The sequence below is a fragment of the Nyctereutes procyonoides genome, unplaced genomic scaffold, assembly GCF_905146905.1.
Source record: "Nyctereutes procyonoides isolate TBG_1078 unplaced genomic scaffold, NYPRO_anot_genome, whole genome shotgun sequence".
Lineage (NCBI taxonomy): Eukaryota > Metazoa > Chordata > Mammalia > Carnivora > Canidae > Nyctereutes > Nyctereutes procyonoides.
The window spans coordinates 15,336,973-15,357,346 of NW_026575020.1; the positions used below are offsets into that span (position 1 = coordinate 15,336,973).

General features: G+C 37.4%; 1 protein-coding gene and 1 pseudogene across 1 annotated transcript in view; both read left to right on the plus strand.

Moving 5' to 3' along the window:
• PPM1E (protein phosphatase, Mg2+/Mn2+ dependent 1E) overlaps positions 1-20,374 on the plus strand; it is a 207,737-nt gene that overhangs the window by 50,459 nt on the left and 136,904 nt on the right. The gene's annotated exons all lie outside the window — the stretch shown is intronic.
• LOC129504607 (SWI/SNF-related matrix-associated actin-dependent regulator of chromatin subfamily E member 1-like) lies at positions 8,982-10,385 on the plus strand (annotated as a pseudogene).

The window sequence follows — 20,374 nt, forward strand, 5'->3', positions numbered from 1 at the left end:
GAGACAGAGAGAGGCAGAGACACAGGAGGAGGGAGAAGCAGGCCCCATGCCGGGAGCCCGGGAGCCCGACGTAGGACTCGATCTCCGGACGGGATTCCAGGATCGCGCCCTGGGCCAAAGGCAGGCGCTAAACCGCTGAGCCACCCAGGGATCCCCTCCAGGAGTATATTTAAATGACTTTTCTTAGTAATTAATATCAGTTTTTGTTTATTTTATTTATTTATTTTTTTAATTTACGATAGTCACACACACACACAGAGAGAGAGAGAGAGAGAGAGAGAGAGAGGCAGAGACATAGGCAGACAGAGGGAGAAGCAGGCTCCATGCAGCGGGAGCCGGACGTGGGATTCCATCCCTGGTCTCCAGGATTGCGCCCTGGGCCAAAGGCAGGCGCCAAACCGCTGCGCCACCCAGGGATCCCAAGTTTTTGTTTGTTTAAACATGTCATTACTTGCTCTTGCACATATTAAGATAATTTTCCTATGTATTGCAACTCTAGGTTGATTATTTTTAGCTTTTTAAAGATTATTCTTCTGTCTTCTGAGTTTTATTGTTGCTATTGAGAAATCAGTTGTCAGTCTTTTTATCAGGTATCTGCTTTTCACTCTTGTGAACTCTAAAATATGTTCTGTGTCTTTGGGGTTTTCTAGTTTCACTGCAATCTATATAGGGTAGTCTTTTTTGTCATGCTTCTGATTTATTAGGGTCCCTGCATCGGAGAAACGATGGTTTTCATCAATCTTGAAAAAATTTTAACTATTATTTATTCAAATATTGCTTCATTATTCTGTTTTATTTTTCTGGAATTCTTTTTTTTTTTTAAGATTTTATTTATTTATTCATGAGACACACAGAGACATAGGCTGAGGCAAAAGCAGGCTCCTCTTAGGGAGCCTGATGTGGGACTCAATCCCAGGACCCCGGAAAATGCCCTGAGGAGACGCTCAACCACTGAGCCACCCAGGCATCCCTATTTTTCTGGAATTCTAATTAGATGTGTTAGGCATTATTACTCTTTCTTCCTTGTGTCTTAATTTCACTTTTGTTTATGTCTCCATTTTGTATTTGAGTAAATTCTTTACATTTCTCTTCCAGTTCAAACTGTAAATTCTTACTTCAGGTTCAGCTACCCTGCTGTTTAACCTGTCTGCCAGGTTTCTTAACTTTGATTATTTTATGTTTAATTTCTAGAAATTCTGTTTTGTTTCCTTTCAAATCTACTCATTTAATAGGGTGTCGTTACTTAGTCATATTTTTATATCCTTTCTTGTTTCATTAAATGTTACTCTGTAACCAGTAATTCCACTGTTTTTGTGGGTTAGAGTATCACATTTATCATTTCTGCTGACCTCTGTTTTGTTTTTTTTTGTTTTTTGTTTTTGTTTTTTTCAGGGTAGTGTTCTACTTGCCTGAAGTGGAAGGTTGGAAATTTATTAGCTAATCAATTGGGGAAAAAAATAGGAAAAATAATGTATCTATAGCAACATAAATTAGGACTTTGCCTTTTGAAATAGAAATTTTAGAATTTATTCTTTGCATTGTCACGTCAAAAGTGAATCTCCGTGGCAATCAAATAGCTTTACATCTTCAAAATCTGTTACTGCTTTTTATACATTGTTCAATCAGAGTACAATTAATAGGAAAAAATGGAGACTTTTTTTTAAACTGTGGGCATCTGTGAAGTGTCCCTTCTGTAAATGAGGTGTATTTGTAAGCTATTACTGTATTGATTAGCCAGTATATGGTGAATGGATTTATGCTGTTTCTGTTATGGTATAATTTTGTTTTTGTGGTTCATGTCATTAGCTGGAAAAGAAGAAAAATAAGGTCTTACTAATTAACATTAACATATTTTGTCATTAAAAGATGAGGAACTAAAGATAAAAGGCAGGACAGATGTTACAGAAATCCATTTTATTTTTTTAATGTCTAAATTCCCCAAGAATGAGAATTTCTAATATTGTCTGTTTAGTGTGTTTATGATGCTGAATTCCTAGCAAAAGATACATTTCGTATTAGTTTTACATTTTGTTGTAAGAAATGGTAGAAGATTGAAGTTTCATTGTTTTTGTCTGCATGTAATATGCTAATCTCAGGTGATTTATTTTCTTTCCTCCGTGTTTGAGGGATAAATAGCACATATTGTTTTACTCAGAAGGTTTCCTCAATTCACCAGAAACGAAAAATAATCTCTCTTTATTCCCTTCAATTTCTGTGGCTCAATCTTAAGGACTAAATAATGTTGCCTTTTTTTTCTTTAGGGTGGTAGTAGCAGTGAGATGAAATAAATATTTTGAATCACTGCCTGTAAGCTACAATGTTCATTAGTATTCTTGTTATTTCCTGTGTTTATTTTTTCCTTCCCCAAAGGAAACTCAAGCTTTTTATAGCAGAGACTGTCTTCTATTTTGTTTATATACATCTGTCCTCTTTTTGTCAGACTTCAGGTCTATATAAATCTCCAGCTTATTTGAAATACTTTTTGTCTTTGCTAGCTTGTAAATGGGATCGTTTTAGCCCATTTCTCATTAAGACTTCATACCTTGGCATTCTCTTTATCATAGAAAAATTGTGTACACGATAGAGAAAAGCCCAATTTAAGTTGACTTATTGAAACCTCCATATTTGTGGAAAAACCCTAGGATGTCTTTCAGGACTGTTTACTTTTTGATAAATCCATGTTGTTCCTTATTCCAACGAAAACTGATATAGACTATATTGTAATTAGCTAATCCTATCATTCTTGCCAGCATAGTAGGGGCTGTTCATTGTGAACACATTCTGCTGCCAGCAGCTGAGTTGGAACATTGTGTTTATTTGTGAGAGGATTTGAGCAGTTTGGTCTAATGATTAAACGAGGGAATGATTCTGTTGACAAACCTGATGAAATCATTAATCTTAATAAATTATAGGGAGGAATTCACATTTAAAGTATTGAATATCATACAAAACATTGTAACAATTTGAAAATACTGTATTTCATTTGCAAGAATTTTCTAGCTTTCCTCTTGTTTTTTTTGAGCAGTGGACAGATATACTAGGGGCAACCTAGTTTGGTGTGATAAGCAACAGATTGGAACATAGATCAGACTAGGTGAACAAGGTCATGGAGTCCAATGTATATTCACCATGTACAAAGAACTTTGATAGACACTATGTAGGACGGGAGATCAAGGTGGATGTAAGAATGACTAAATAATCATTGTCTTAAAGATTTATTTATTTTAGAGCAGGGGGAAGGAGTTGAGGGAGAGAGTCTCCGTGCTGGGTGCCGAGCCTGACGCAGAGCTCAATCTCATGACCTTGAGATCATGACCTGAGCTGAAACCAAGAGTCAGAACACTGCACTGTCCAGGCGCCCCAAGATCATTTCTTAAAACATGTAAAATCCAGAAGGAGAAATAGATCAGTGAGTAATTGAAAGTAGAAGGAAACAAATGTTAAAGTGTTTGCAAGTAACATGTGATAGGATAATGTAGGAAAGAGCAGTGAAGATTGATTAGAGACTCAGAAAGTGTCCTTAAGAATGTGACATTTAAATTGATTCTAGACAAAGAGTAGTATTTAGACAGATGGAGTATGTTGAGAATAGGAATGTGAGGATCACATTTTGAGAGATTGGTAATTATGGAGGCATGCATGGCTAAAACCCTAGTTTTGTGGAAGGTTAAAGGAGAATATAAGGCCAAACTCAATGAGGGTTTAATTTTGACTCTAATAATATTAATAACAACTAATATTTTTATGCACTTCTCTGAAACTTAACAATAACAGCTGTGGGAGGTATTACTAATATTCCCATGTGTATATGGTCTTGTGTGACTTACTGGGAGGACCTTGATCTGAAAGTTGACTTTGTCACTTAAGAGCTGTATGACCTTAGATATATACTTGGTGTCACTGAGTATTAGTTTTCTCATCAATCAAATATGAATAGTTTCTTCAGTAACTTGTTTCAGGGCTGTTGCATTGGCTATGCATTTGTACACTACATGCATTTGTACGCTATACTACACTAATTGCACTACATTATTCTAGGGGTGGCATTTGTACAGGCCAAGGACTTTTTTTAAAAGATTTTATTTATTAGAGAAAGCATGAAAGCAAGTGGGAGGAGGGGGGAGGGCCAAGCTGACTTGATGCTGAGTGCAGAGCCTAATGAGGACTCCCATCTCCCAACCCTTTAGATTATGATATGAACTGAAATCAAGACTCAGATGCTCAACCAACTGATCCCACCCAGCAGCCCCTAGTGATATTTTTTTGTAGAGGGCCAGCTAGTAAAATTTTAGGCTTTGCAGGTCATAAGGTATGTCATAACCTCCCAACCCTGTTGTTATAATAAACAGCTATAGACAATATGTAAACAAATGGGTGTGGCTATATTCTAATAAAATTTTTCTTTCTTTTTTTTTTTAATAAAATTTCATTTAAAAAAATGTTGGACCAGACTTGATTCCACAGACCAAAATTTGCTTACCCCTGACATAGACCGGGATGTGAATGGTATACTCTTGAGTTGTGTAATTATGGGGCATAGGTATTTTAAATAATGAATTATATGAACTATAAGAAATATTTATTTGTAGGTAGGTGCAGAAATATTTTTAGCTTAGTGCATATGGATGCTCAATGATAAAAGTCCATTCCCTTTCCTCTCTTCCTATCTATATATCTATCTATTTATTTAATGATCTCTACACTGAGCATGGACCTTGAACTCACAACAGTCCTATGTTCCACCAGCTGAGACAGCTCTCCCCTTTTAAAGTTCTTACCATTGATTTATTGGATAAACCACTTAAACCTTTGCCCTTAACTTCAGAATTTTCAGTAGGAGGGATCCCTGGGTGGCACAGTGGTTTGGCACCTGCCTTTGGCCCAGGGCGCGATCCTGGAGACCCGGGATCGAGTCCCACGTCGGGCTCCAGGTGCATGGAGCCTGCTTCTCCCTCTGCCTGTGTCTCTGCCTCTCTCTTTCTCTTTCTCTGTGTGACTATCATAAATTAAAAAAAAAAAAAGAATTTTCAGTAGGAAAATAAAAACCCTTCTACCAAATCTATAATTAGGTCTGTGAGTTAGAGTGAAAATCTATATTGTTTTGAATTCTTTAAAATCAGTATTATCTGGAAATTATGGCTGAGACATTGTTTTAACTGAGCACCACTGTATTCAGGAGTCTTAAACACAATGTCATAGGGAGCTTGACTCTGGAAAATAGTGTGGAGGTTCCTCAAGATGTTAAAAATAGAATTACCCCATGACCCAGCAATTGCACTACTAGGTATTTACCCAAAGAATACAAAAATACTGATTTGGAGAGACACTTGTACCCCAATATTTGTAGCAGCATTATCAACAATAGCCAAGTTATGGAAAGAACCCAAATGTCTATCAACCGATAAATGGATAAAGAAGATGTGGGATATATACACTGGAATATTACTCAGCCATCAAAAGAATTAACTCTTGTCATTTGCAGTGATATGGATAGAGCTAGAATGTATTATGCTAAGCTAAACAAGTCAGAGAAAGACAAATACCATTTGATATCACTCATGTAGAATTTAAGAAAAAAAAACATATGAACATAGGGGAAGGGGGAAAAAAGAGGGAGGCAAACCATAAGAGACTTAACTATAGAAAACAGAGTTGATAAGAGAGGAGGTGAATGGGAATGGGCTAAATGGTAATGGGTATTGAGGAGGTGTTATATGTATGTGATGAATCACTAAATTCTACTCCTGAAACCGATATTATACTATATGTCAACTAATTGGAATTTAAATAAGAACTTGGAAAAAAAAAAGATAGGGGGCTTGAAGCCTAAATTGATGGTCCTGATTCAGCATCTTATGTGATTTGTGTTCTTTTTCTATAAACTAGAATTTTTACCTGGAGAATATATACTGCTTTAACTTATAGAAATAATACTGCCCTGATTTTGGTCCTCATCACATAGGTTTTGTCAGACTGCCAGTATATCATTCCTTTTTATTTTTAAGATTTTATTTGAGAGAGATAGAGAAAACATTAGTGGAGGGAGGGTCAGAAGGAGAAGACGACTCCCCTCTGAGCAGGGAACCCAACAAGGGGCTTGATCCCAGGACCCTGAGATCATAACCTGAGCTGAAGTCAGACGCTTAACTGACTGAGCCACCTAGGGCCCCTGCCAGTGTATCATTCCTGAAGTAAAGTTAATAATTGAGAACAACCATATGTTCTTCTAGAGATACCTGGGAGCAGGAAAGTACGGGTTTTCTCTTGCTTTTACTTAATTGTAGCTTTGTTAATGTTATTATCAAAGAATATTTTTTGAGGGTTTTTTTTTCTTAGTGCTTTGAAGAGTTTTTTTATCAGATTATGTAAATCAAATGTTGATTATCTACTAGGGCTGATTTTGACATTGCATTTGGGTCTCAGTTTAAGGATAACAAGTGTATTGTATATTAATCATTGTTGCAAGAAGATAATGATGTTGAATTGCCTTACATAACTTTGTTCTCCCATTCTCAATGTTAAAAAACATTTTTGGGAGGCATCAGGGTGGCTCAGTCAGTTAAGTGTCTGCCTTTGGTTCAGTTCATGATTCTTGGGGTCCTGGGATCAAGCCTTGAGTCCTGCTCCCTGCTGGGCAGGGAGACTGTGTCTCCCTCTCCCTCTGCTGCTGCTCCTGCTTGTGCGCGCGCTCTCTCTCCTCAAATAAATGAAATCTTTTATTTACTTATTATTTGTTTTTATTTTTATTTATTCATGAGAGACACAGAGAGAGTGGCAGAGACAGAGGGAGAAGCAGGCTCCCCATAGGGAGCCTGATTTGGGATTCGATCACAAGACCCCAGGATCACAACCTGAGCCAAGGGCAGATGCTCAACCACTGAGCCACCCAGGTGCCCCTAAGTAAAATATTAAAAAAAAAAAAAAGATCTTTCTTATAGGTATCATTTTAACTATGGAATAAACCATTTTCTATTTCTACATTTGAAAATATTTCCTTCTCAAAAAAATATTTCCTTCTCTTTACTCTTTTTTTTTAAAGATTTATTTTTATTTATTTATGATAGACATAGGGAGAAAGAGAGGCAGAGACACAGGCAGAGGGAGAAGCAGGCTCCATGCCGGGAGCCTGATGTGGGACTTGATCCCGGGACTCCAGGATTGCACCCTGGGCCAAAGGCAGGCACAAAACTGCTGAGCCACCCAGGGATCCCCGTCTTTACTCTTTATAATAATATTATATACATCCTAGCTGCATTATTTTTTAACTTTTTTATATGACATAACATTTATCATTTTAATTATTTTTAAGTGTACAATTCAGTGGCATGAAATATATTTATAATGTTGTATAACTATCACCTATCTCTGGAACTTCTTCACCATCCCAAACAGAAACTCCATACCCATTGAACAATAAGTATCCATTTCCCCTCTTTCACCCTGCCCCTTGTAACTTCTGTTGTGCTTTCCATGTTTCTGAATTTGCCTGTTCTGGGTACCAACTTCATATAAGTGGAATCACACAATATGTGTTTTTGTGTCTGTTTTATTTCACTTAATGTTTTGAAGGTTATTCATGCTCTTCTGGGGTATCACTCTCATTTTTTTAAAAAAAGATTTAATTAATTTATTTGACAGAGAGTGTGCACTCACACACAAGCAGCGGGACACCAGGCAGAGGGAGAGGGAAAAGCAGGCTCCCTTTGAGCTAAGAGCCTGGTGTGGGGCTTGATCCAGGACCCTGGGATCATGACCTGAGCAGAAGGCAGACACTTAACCGACTGAGCCACCCAGGCACCCCTGGACTCTCCTTTTTTAATGGCTGAAATACTCCATTGTATATATATGTGTCACATTTTATTTATCCATTCATCTGTTAATGGACACTTGGACTGTTTCCACCTTTTGCTGCTATGAACCTTGGTGTACAAATTATTTCTTTGAGTCTCTGCTTTCAGTCCTTCAGGATGTATACCTAGGATTGGAATTGCTGGATCATATGGTAATTCTGTGTTTAACTTTGTGAGGAACCACCAGACTTTTTCACAGTGACATACCATGTATTCTGCTTTAACAGATAGTTTTGGAAGGCTTTTTATTACCGTATTTTGAAAATGCTTATTATTTTCATTTTAACATATGAAAGTTTTTTGGAATTTTACAAGTGTATTATCATTTGGGGGCAATTATATTTGTAGACTTTCCTATTTAGTATTTTTCTCTTTTTTATTTTTCTAAATTTGAAGTATTAAATACTGATTTCTTTGTCCTACATTCACTGAGAAGCTAGAAAGGTTCTTACATTCAAGCAAGCAAAACATGCTATAAATAAATCATGCCACATCTCAAACTGGTTAATAACACTAAGGATTCCCAAGCATTCTAAAACTTGCATGATAATAAAACACTCTATTTTATTTATCTCTTAGCAAATACTTGAGTTTCCTAAGAAGAATAAGCTCTATTCTTTTTCTAAAATAGGGACGCCTGGGTGACTCAGCAGTTGAGCATCTGCCTTTGGCTCAGGACATGATCCTGGAGTTCCTGGATTGAGTCCTGCATCAGGCTCCTACATGGAGTCTGCTTCTCCTCCCTCTGCCTGTGTCTCTGCCTCTCTCTGTATCTCTCATGAATAATAAATTAAAAAAAATTTTTTTAAAGATCTATTTATTTATTTATTTATTCAGAGAGAGCGAGAGAGAGGCAGAGACACAGGCAGAGGGAGAAGCAGGCTCCATGCAGGAAGCCTGACATGGGACTTGATCCTGGGACTCCAGGATCAAACCCCGGGCTTCAGGCGGCGCCAAACCGCTGCGCCCCCGGGGCTGCCCTAAATAAATAAAATTAAAAAAATAAAGTTAAATTGGTACTGGATCTAGTCTATTACCAGTACCTTACTTAAAAAGTAAATAATATTAAACAGAAAAAAAAAAACCTTAACACTTGAGATTTTTCTTTAAAAATTTTATTTATTGGGGACAAAGAGAAACGAGGCCGGAGCTGCGGGCGCTTTTTCTGCCCGCGGTGTCTCAGATTCATTCTTAAGGAACTGAGAACATAATCTTCCAAAATGTCAAAAAGACCATCTTATGCCCCACCTCCCACCCCAGCTCCTGCAACACAAATGCCCAGCACACCAGGTTTTGTGGGATACAATCCATACAGTCATCTCGCCTACAACAACTACAGGCTGGGAGGGAACCCGGGCACCAACAGCCGGGTCCCGGCATCCTCTGGTATTACGATTCCAAAACCCCCAAAGCCACCAGATAAGCCACTGATGCCCTACATGAGGCACAGCAGAAAGGTCTGGGACCAAGTAAAAGCTTCCAACCCTGACCTAAAGTTGTGGGAGATTGGCAAGATTATTGGTGGCATGTGGCAAGATGCCACTGATGAAGAAAACTTCACTGATGAAGAAAAACAAGAATATTTAAACGAATACGAAGCAGAAAAGATAAGAGTACAATGAATCTATGAAGGCCTATCATAATTCCCCCGCATACCTTGCTTACATAAATGCGAAAAGTCGTGCAGAAGCTGCTTTAGAGGAAGAAAGTCGACAGAGACAGTCTCGCATGGAGAAAGGAGAACCTTACATGAGCATTCAGCCTGCTGAAGATCCAGATGATTATGATGATGGCTTTTCAATGAAGCATACAGCCACTGCCCGTTTCCAGAGAAACCACCGCCTCATCAGTGAAATCCTTAGTGAGAGTGTGGTGCCAGACGTTCGGTCAGTTGTCAAAACAGCTAGAATGCAAGTCCTCAAACGGCAGGTCCAGTCCTTAATGGTTCATCAGCGAAAACTAGAAGCTGAACTTCTTCAGATAGAGGAGCGACACCAGGAAAAGAAGAGGAAGTTCCTAGAAAGCACAGATTCATTTAACAATGAACTTAAAAGGTTGTGCGGTTTGAAAGTAGAAGTGGATATGGAAAAGATTGGCGCTGAAATTGCACAGACAGAAGAACAGGCTCGCAAAAGGCAAGAGGAGAGGGAGAAAGAAGCAGCAGAGCAAGCTGAACGTAGTCAGAGCAGCATGGTTCCCGAGGAAGAGCCAGCTGCTAGTAAGACCCAGGAGAAGAAGGACAACGAAAGCATCCCTATGGAGACAGAGGAGACACACCTTGAAGAAGCAACGGAAAGCCAACAGAACGGTGAAGAAGGCACATCTACTCCTGAGGACAAGGAGAGTGGGCAGGAGGGGGTGGACAGTATGGCCGAGGAAGGGACCAGTGATAGTAACACTGGCTCAGAGAGCAACAGTGCAACAGTGGAGGAGCCACCGACAGACCCCACACCAGAAGATGAGAAGAAAGAATAAATGTTGCCTTGTTGTATGTGTTCTAAATACTTTTTTAAATGAAAAAAAAAAGTTTTTTGAGTTTAAAAAAAATTTATTTATTCATGAGAGACTTCCATGCAGGAAGCCCAATGTGGAACTCGATCCTGGGACCCCGGGATCATGCTCAAGCCAAAGGCTCAACCACTGAGGCACCCAGGCGTCCCATTGAGTTTTATTAAGAACCTGAACACATTCTCTAACCCTCACAACAACCTGTATGGGGTATAGGAATTCTTACTATTTTTATTTTTCAGATGAGAAGCTTGAGGTACACAGAGATGTTATAAAAGTTGTCTAAAGTCACACAGGTAACAAGTACTATATTCATATTTAATTCAGAACATCTTTACCTAAAAGCTTATTTTAATGACTACTTGTTGGTGTTGAGAAAGATAATAAATACATCTTCATTTTTGTCTTACGGAGTTTATTAAAAACGATGAGCCCAAACCACTTAACATAGTAGGGATGCAGAGGAAAAAGATAATTGGATTTTAATTACAGAAATTTAAAGGCTACCTATTTCCATATACAGTCTTTAATTAGTGTAAGCTTTTAATATAGTCCCCAAGTTCACTATTTTCATGCTGTTTCATGCACTGGCAACCCTCATATGAATTCATAATTAGGCCACCTAGATCCTGGGTAGAATTTATACTCATGGTTACCATCTCCATTTTGCACTTTGTCATTTTGTAGTGGCTTTCTTCTATTTCCCTTGAAACTTTCTTTCTTCCTGGAAAGACCTCTTATCTAACTAAGCACTGTAAGGACAGGAATCTTTGAGCATTGCCTTATACATAAATGTTCATTAAATCTTTGGTAAATAAATATGTAAAAATCTGTTTTCTTTATAAATCCTTATCAAATAAGGTGATAGAATCTTATAACAATTATTATGGTTGCTGATCTTTGCCCCCCAATTTTCCATAGCCATTCTTACATACTTCTGTTTTTTCTTGAATATGTGAGACACAATATAACACAGTGATAAAGGGCATGAATTTTGGTATCAGACTTGGAATTAATTCTGGCTCCACTTAGTAGTTATGTGAACTTGAGTAAATTCCTTAACCTCTCAAACCTCAAGTTTCTCATCAGGAAAACGGGGTTTACATAATAGTGCCTACACCACAGGATTGCTGGGAGTTAAAGAAGATAGTACATGTGATGTGCTAAACTAAGCACAGGACCTGTTTTAACATAGGCTAAGTGTTCTTTTTCTGTGTCCTATTACTTGGGATTCAACAGTACAAGACATGATCAGTATCCTAAAGGAATGTACCTATTAGGCTACAATAGGAAATATGTATATACATGACTCTAAAATACGGACAAAATACCTGAAGTCAGAATGAGTAAAATAGAGACTACACATTCGTGACTTTAAAAAAACTATTTTTGACAAATAAAAATTGTATATATTTAAAGTATACATCATGTTTTGATATATGTATACATTGTAAAATAATTACTATGATCAAGCTAGTTAACAAATCTATCACCTCCCATATTTACGACTTTTGTGTATAGTGAGAACACTGGAGATTTACTGTCATCAAATTTCAGGCATACCAATACATTATCATTAACAATAGTCAGTCTGCTGTACAGTAGGTCTCCAGAATTTATTCTTCTTATAACTGAAAGCTTGGACCCTTTGATCAGTGTCTTCCCCTTGCCCCTACCCCTAGCCTCTGGTAACTACCATTCTACTCTCTGTTACTCTGACATCAACTTTTTTTCCTTATATTTTACTTAGTGTAATCTCCTCCAAGTTCATCTGTGTTGTTACAAATGGCAAGAATTCCTGCTTTTTTAGAGGCAGAATAATATTCCGTGTGTGTGTACATTTTCGTTATCCATTCATCTATCCATGGATGCTTAGATTGTTTGAATATTTTTGCTGCCATGAATAATGCTACAGTGAACATGGGAGTGCAGATAACTATTCAGGATAGTGATTTTATTTCCTTTGGATGTATCCCCAGAAGTAAGACTGCTGGATGATATGGTAGTTCTTTGTTGGGGAGGTTGGGGGTGGGAAGAGAGAGAGAGAGAGAGAGAATATCTTAAGCAGCCTCCATGCCCAGTGCAGAGTCTGATGTGGGATCTCACAATCCTGAGATCATGACCTCAGTCAAAATCAAGAGTCAGACACTTAGCTGAGCGAGCCACCCAGGTGCCCCTGGTAGTTTTATTTTAAATTTAAAAAAAATTTAAATTGAGGTATAATTGCCATATAACATGTTGGTTTTAGGTGGACAGTGTAGTGATTCAGTATTCATATGCATTGTAGTGATTTTTAAAAAAAGTTTTTTAAGATTTTATTTATTCATAGAGATGCAGAGAGAGAGAGAGAGAGAGAGAGAGAGAGAGAGAGGCAGAGACACAGGCAGAGGGAGAAGCAGGCTCCATGCAGAGAACCTGACGTGGGACTCGATCCCGGGACTCCAGGATCATGGCCTGGGCTGCAGGCGGCCCTAAACCGCTGCGCCACCGGGGCTGCCCCGTTGTAGTGATTCAATATTCATATGCATAACAAGAATAAATCTGGTTATCATCTGTCATCATACGAAGTTAGCTTTTAGAATTTACTTTCTTGGCAACTTTCAAGTATGCTTTACAATATTATTGGCTAGAGTCACCATGCTGTACTTTACATACCTATGATTTGTTTATTTTATAGCTGGAAATTTGTACTCCTTGACATCCTTCCCCTGTTTTGCCCACTTTTCAGTCCTCTTCTCCTCTGGCAACCACCATTCTGTTCTCTGTTTTTAATTTAAAAAAAATATATATATATATTTAAGATTTATTTGTGAGAGAGACAGAGAGGCACACATAGGTAGAAGGAGAAGCAGGCTCCCAATAGGGAGCCTGATGTGGGACTCAATCCCAGAATGCTGGGATCATGGTCTGAGCCAAAGGCAGATGCTCAACCACTGAGCCACCCAGGCATCCCCATCATTCTGTCCTCTATAATGATGATTTTTTGTTTTCTTCATTTGTTTTTTAGATTCCATATATAAGTGACATCATAGATATTTGTCTTTCTCTGAATGACTTTTTTTTTTCTGAATGACGTTTTTGCTTAGCATAATTCCCTTGAGATCTATCCATGTTGTTACAAAATGGCAAGATTTTATTCTTTTTTATGGCTGAGTAGCCATACACATGCATATGTACACCATGCTTTTATTCATTCATTGTTGGACACTTAGGTTGTTTCCATATCTTGGCTATTGTAAATAATGCTTTGATGAACATAAGGGTGCATATCTTTTCATTTTCTTCAGGTAAATACCCAGAAGTGGAATTGGTAAATTATATGGTAGTTCCATTTTTAATATTTTGAGGAACCTCCATATTGTATTCCATAGCAGCTGTACCAATTTACAATCCTACCAACAGTGCATAGTGGTCTACTTTTCTCTACATCCTTGCCAGCACTTGTTTTTCTTGTCTTTTTGATACTAAGCCATTCTGACTGGTATGAGGCAGTAATCTCATTGTAGTCTTGATTTACATTTCTCTGATGATTAGTGATGTTGAACATCTTTTCATGTGCCTATCGATCACCTATTTGTTTTCTTTGGAAAAATGTCTATTCAGATCGTCTGCCCATTTAAAAAAATATTTTATTTATTTATTTGACAGAACACAGGCAAAGGGAGAGGGAGAAACAGACTCCCTGCTGAGCAAGGAGTCTGATGCAGGGCTTGGTCCCAGGACCCTGGGATCATGACCCGAGCCAAAGGTGGACGCATAACTCACTGAGCCATCCAGCTCCTCCTCCCATTTTTTAATTGCACTGTTTGGTTTTTTGCTGTTGAGTTAAATAATATTCATATATTTTTGGGTATTAAGCCCTTATTGGATAGATGATTTGCAAATATTGTTTCCCACGTATTATCTTTTCATTTTGTTGATAGTTTCCTTTGCTATACAAAAGCTTTTTAGTTTGATAAAGTCCCACTTGATTCTTCTTTCTTATTTTTAAAGACTTTATTTATTTATTCATTTTAGAGAGAAAGCACGTATGAGCAAGGGGTGGGGGTAGAGAGGGAAGGAAAGAGAGAATCTCAAGAAGACTCCCTGTTGCACAGGGAGCCCATTGCAGGGTTCCATATCTTGTGCCTGAGATCATGATCTGAGCTGAAACCAAGAGTTGGATATTTAACGGGTTGAGCCAGCCAGACGCCCCTAGTCCCACCTTTTTTTTTTTTTTTTTTTTTTTGCTTTTGCTGCCTTTGCTTTTGGAGTCAGATCCAAAAATTCATTGCCAAGACAAATGTCAAGATTACTGCCTATTTTCTTCTACGAGTTTTAGTTTTAGGTCTTACATTCAAGTCTTTAATTCATTTTGATTTGATTTTTGTGGATGGTATAAGAGAGTGCTCTAGTTTCATTCTTTTTTTTTTTTTTTTTTGTAAATAAACAAAATATGGGGCTATGCCCAATATGGGGCTTGAACTCAGAACCCTGAGATCTAGAGTCGCATGCTCTACCGACTGAGCCAGCCAGGTGCCCCTTTAGTTTTATTTAGCATGTAGCCGTCCAGTTTTCCCAATGCCACTTATTGAAGAGATTCTTTTCCTGATTGTGTATTCTTGCTTTCTTTGTCATAAATTGATTATCTATATATGTGTGTGTTTTTTCTCGGTTATCTGTTAAGTTCCATTGATCTGTGTGTCTGTTTTTATGCCAATACTATACTGTTTTTTAAATTTTTTATTAATTATAGTTGGCATGTTATATTAGTTTCAGGTGTACAACATAGTGATTTGATAATTATATATATAATGAAATGCTCACCACAATAGGAATAATTACCCTCTGTCACCATATACAATTATTATTAATTTTTTCTAATGGAATGAAATAGGGGATCCTTGAGTGGCTTAGCAGTTTAGCGCCTGCCTTTGGCCTAGGGCGTGATCCTGGAGTCCCGGGATCGAGTCCCGCGTCGGGCTCCCTGCATGGAGCCTGCTTCTCCTTCTGCCTGTGTCTCTGCCCTCCGCCCCTGTGTCTATCATGAATAAATAAATAAAATCTTAAAAAAAACTAATGGAAAGAAATAGTTTTAATTATATAGTTTTATAATTAATATTTAAAGGCATATATGGACAAGTCTTGCTGTCATTTTCCTTCTAAATCCTACCCCCTATTCCTATGGTTTCTTTGTATCCTTCTAGTGTTTCTTCAAATATACATAAGCAGATACAGATAAATACTATAATATTATTGACTATATTCCCCATTTATATATTTTTTAAAGATTTTATTTATTCATGAGAGACACACACAGAGAGAGGCAGGCTCCATGCAGGAAGCCTGATGTGGGACTCAATTCTGGGACTCCAGGATCATGCCTTAGGCCAAAGGCAGATGCTCAACCGCTGAGCCACCCAGCATCTCTCCCTGTATGTATTTTTAATCCTCTTGATTTATTGTATTTTGTAACTGGAAGTTTATACCTCTTAATCTCCTTCACCTATCTCCTCTCCCCTCCTCTCTGGTAAATACCAGTTTGTTTTCTGTATTAGTCTGTTTTTGTTTTTTGTGTGTTTTGTTTTTTAGATTCCACATGTAAGTGAAATATGGTATTATTCTTTTTTTTCTAAGATTTTATTTATTTAAGAGAGAAAGCACAAGTGGGAGGGGCAGAGGGAGAGAGAGAATCCCAACCAGACTCCATGCTGCGGTCTCGATCTCATGACCCTGATATCTAGAACCTGGGCTGAAACCAAGAATAGGATGCTCAACCAACTGCACCACCCAGATGCCCTGGTATTAGTCTTTCTTTGACTTAATTTCACTTAGTGTTATAACTTCTAGGTTTGTCTCATGTTATCATGAATGGCAAGATTTCTTTTTTGGGAGTGGGGACTGAGTAATCAGATCCTGTTCAGGATGTCTACCCAGTTTTTAATTAAATTATTTGGGTTTTGTTAGTTTTGAGTGGTGTTGAGTTATAGGAGTTCTTTATGTTTTGGATATCTATCTCTTATCATATATATCATTTGCAAACATCTTCTCCTATTTAGTAGGTTGCCTTTTCATTTTCTTGATGGTTTCTTTCACTCTGCAAAGCTTGGTAGTCTGATGTAGTCCCAGTAATTTCATTTTGCTTCTGTTTTCCTTGCCTGATGAGACAAATCCAGAAAAATATTGCTAAGGCCATTGTCTAAGAGATTATTGCCTGTGTTTTCTTTAAGATATGTTATGGTTTCAGGTCTTACATTTAGGTCTTTAATACATTTTGAGTTTATATTTGTGCATGGTATAAGAAAATGGTCCAGTTTCATTGTTTTGCATGAAGCTGTCTAGTTTTTCAGCACCATTTATTGAAGAGATTTCCTTTCCTCATTGTATATTTTTCATTTTTGTAGATTAAGTGACCATATATGTGTGGGTTTATTTCTGTTCCATTGATCTATGTGTCTGTATTTTTGTCAGTACCACACGATTTTGATTACTATGACTTTTAGTATAGTTTGAAATCTGGGATTGTGATACCTCCAGTTTTGTTCTTTCTCAAGATTGCTTTGGCTATTCAGGGTCTTTTGTTTCATACAAATTTTATTATTATTTGTTCTAGTTTTGTGAAAAATATTATTGGTATTTTGATAGGGATCTGCATTAAAGCTGTAGATTGCTTTGGGTAACATGGCCATTTTAGCAATATTAATTATTTCAATCCATGAGTATTGTATATCTTTCCATTTATTTGTATTGTATTCAACTTATTTCATCAGTGTCTTACAGTTTTCATAGTATAGCTCTTTTACCACCTTTATTAAATTTATTCCTATGTATTTTACTTTTTGTTAACAATTGTAAATGGGATTATTTTCTTTTTTTTTTTTGGATTATTTTCTTAATTTCTCTTTCTGCTAGCTCACTGTTAGTGTATAGAAACACAACAGATTTCTGTATGTTGACTTTGTATCCTACAACTTTACTGAATTCATTTATTAGCTCTAATAAATTTTTTGGTCGAGTCTTAGGGTTTTCTGTATATAGAATCATGTCATGGGATCCCTGGGTGGCGCAGCGGTTTAGCGCCTGCCTTTGGCCCAGGGTGCGATCCTGGAGACCCGGGATCGAGTCCCACATCGGTCTCCCGGTGCATGGAGCCTGCTTCTCCCTCTAACTGTGTCTCTGCCTCTCTCTCTCTCTCTCTCTGTGTGACTATCATAAAAAAAAAATTAGAATCATGTCATATGCACATAGTGATAGTTTTACTTTTTCCTTACCAATTTGGTAACTTTTTATACCTTTTTCTTATTTTTTTTTTAAGATTTTATTCACTCATGACAGAGAGAGAGGCAGAGACACAGAGAGAGAAGCAGGGCACGGAGCCCAATGTGGGACTCGATCCTGGGACTCCAGGATCATGCCCTGGGCCGAAGGCAGGTGCTAAACCACTGAGCCACCCAGGGATCCCCATACCTTTTTCTTATAGTTAGGACTTCTACTACTACTACCTATAACTACTTTAACAGGATGAATGTTGAATAGAAGTGATGAGAGTGAAATCCTTGTCTTGTTCCTTATTTTTTTTTAAATTTTTATTTATTTATGATAGTCACAGAGAGAGAGAGAGAGAGAGAGAGAGGCAGAGACATAGGCAGAGGGAGAAGCAGGCTTCATGCCTTCATGCACCGGGAGCCCGACGTGGGATTCGATCCCGGGTCTCCAGGATCGCGCCCTGGGCCAAAGGCAGGCGCTAAACCGCTGCACCACCCAGGAATCCCTTGTTCCTTATTTTAAAGAAGAAATGTTCAGCTTTTTACCATTGAGTATGATGTTAGCTATGGGCTTGTCATTTATGGCCTTTCTTATGCTGAGGTATGTTCTCTCTATTCACACTTAGTTGAGTTTTTATCATGAATGGATTTGTATTTTGTCAGATGCCTTTTCTGTATCTATTGAGATGATCGTAGAATTTTTATACTTCATTTTTAAATATGGTATATTACATTGATTTACAGATAGTGAACCATTCTTGCATCCCTGAAATAAATCCCATTTGATTGTGGTGAATGATCTTTTTAATATGTTGTTGAATTTGGTTTGCTAATATTTTGCTGAGGATTTTTGCTTCTTGGTTTGGCATGGATATTGGCCTTTAATTTTCTTTTTCTTTTTCTTTTTTTTTTTTTATGATCCTGTCGATTTTTCATACAAGCCTGGTGCTGGCCTCTTGAGTTGGAAGTGTTCCATCTTCTTCCATTTTTTTTTTTCAGGAAAGTTTGAAAAGGATTGATTTTATATATTCTTTGAATATTAGTAGAATTCACTAGTGAAGCTATTTGGTCCTGGACTTTGTTCGTTAGGAGGTTTTTGATTATTGAGACTTTGTTTGTTAGGAGGTTTTTGATTATTGATTCAACTTCCTTACTAGTAATCTACTTAGATTTTCTATTTCTGATTCAGTCCTGGAAGGACCATATGATTCTAAGAATTTATCCATCTCTTCTAGTTTGTCCAGCTTGTTGGCATGTAATTGTTCATATGATATGCCTCTTGTGATCATTTGTATTTCTGTGATACCAATTGTAACTTCTCTTTTATTTATGATTTTATTTATTTGAGCCCCCCTCTATTTTTTTGGTTATTCTAGCCAAAAGTTGTAAGTCTTGTTTATTTTTTCAAAGAACCAGCTCTTACTTTCATTGATTTTTTTGTTTCTAACTCAGTTATTCCCTCTTTAATCTTTATTATTTTTTTCTTTTACTATGGGCTTCCTTTATTCTATTTCTAGTTTCTTTAGGTGTAAAGTTAGATAATTTATTTGAGGTTTTTCTCACTTCTTGAGGTAGGCCTATATTGCTATGAACCTCCCTCTTAGAACTGGTTTTGTTGCATCCAGTCGGTTTTGATATGTCATATTTACATTTTTATTTGTCTGTGGGTGTTTTATTTCTCCTTTGATTTTCTTTTTGTTGTTGACCCAGTGGTTCAGTAGTCTGTTGTTTAATCTTCATATATTTGGAGTTTTTGTCCAGTTTTCTTCTGGAAAGAAAGATTTCTTTCTGTTTTGTTTTTAGAGAGAAAGAGAGAGCTAGCGGTGGGGGGTTGAGGAGGAGGAGAGGGAATGAGGGAAAGAGAAAAATATTAAGCAGGCTCCACACCCAGTGGAGCCTCTCACAATGCTGAGATCATGACCTGAGCTGGAATCAAGAGTCTAATGCTTAACCAACTGAGCCACTCAGGCACCCCACTTCTTGATTTCTATTTTCATCTGTTGTGGTTAGGAAGGATGTTTGATATAGATTCAGTCTTAAATGTATTCAGACTTGTTTTATGGCCTAACATGTGATCTGTCCTGGAAAATATTCCATGTGCACTTGAGAAGAATGTGCATCCTGCTACTTTTGGGTGGAATGTTCTGTATATACCTATATATCCATTTGGTCTAATGTATTGTTTAAGGCCAATGTTTCCTTATTGATTTTCTGTCTGGTTAACTTATCTATTGATGTTAAAATTTCCTTACTATTATTGTATTGCTGTCCATTTCTCCCTTAAGTTTGCTAATATTTGCTTCATATATTTTGGTACTCCTATGTTTGCTGTGTATAAATTTACAAATATTATAACATCTTGTTGGGTTGACTTCTTTATCATTATGTAATGCCCTTCTTTGTCTTTTATTACAGTCTCTTTTTAAAAGATCTTATTTATTTGTTTGAAAGAGAGAGCGTGACCAGTGGGGAGGAGCACAGAAAGAAGAGGGAGAGAGAAACTCTGTCAAGCAGACTCCCCACTGAAGGCAGAGCCAGATGCAGGGTCAATCTCACAACCCTGAGATCATGATCAAGCTAAAACCAAGAGTTAGATGCTCAACTGCCACCTACCTACAGTCTTTGTTTTAAAGTTTATTTTGTCTGATAGGAATATAGTTACACCAACTTTCTTTTCATTTCTATTTGCATGAAATATCTTTTTGCATCCCTCACTTTCAGTCTGTGGGTATCCTTAACGTCTGAAGCAAGTCTCTCTTTTTTTTTAAATAA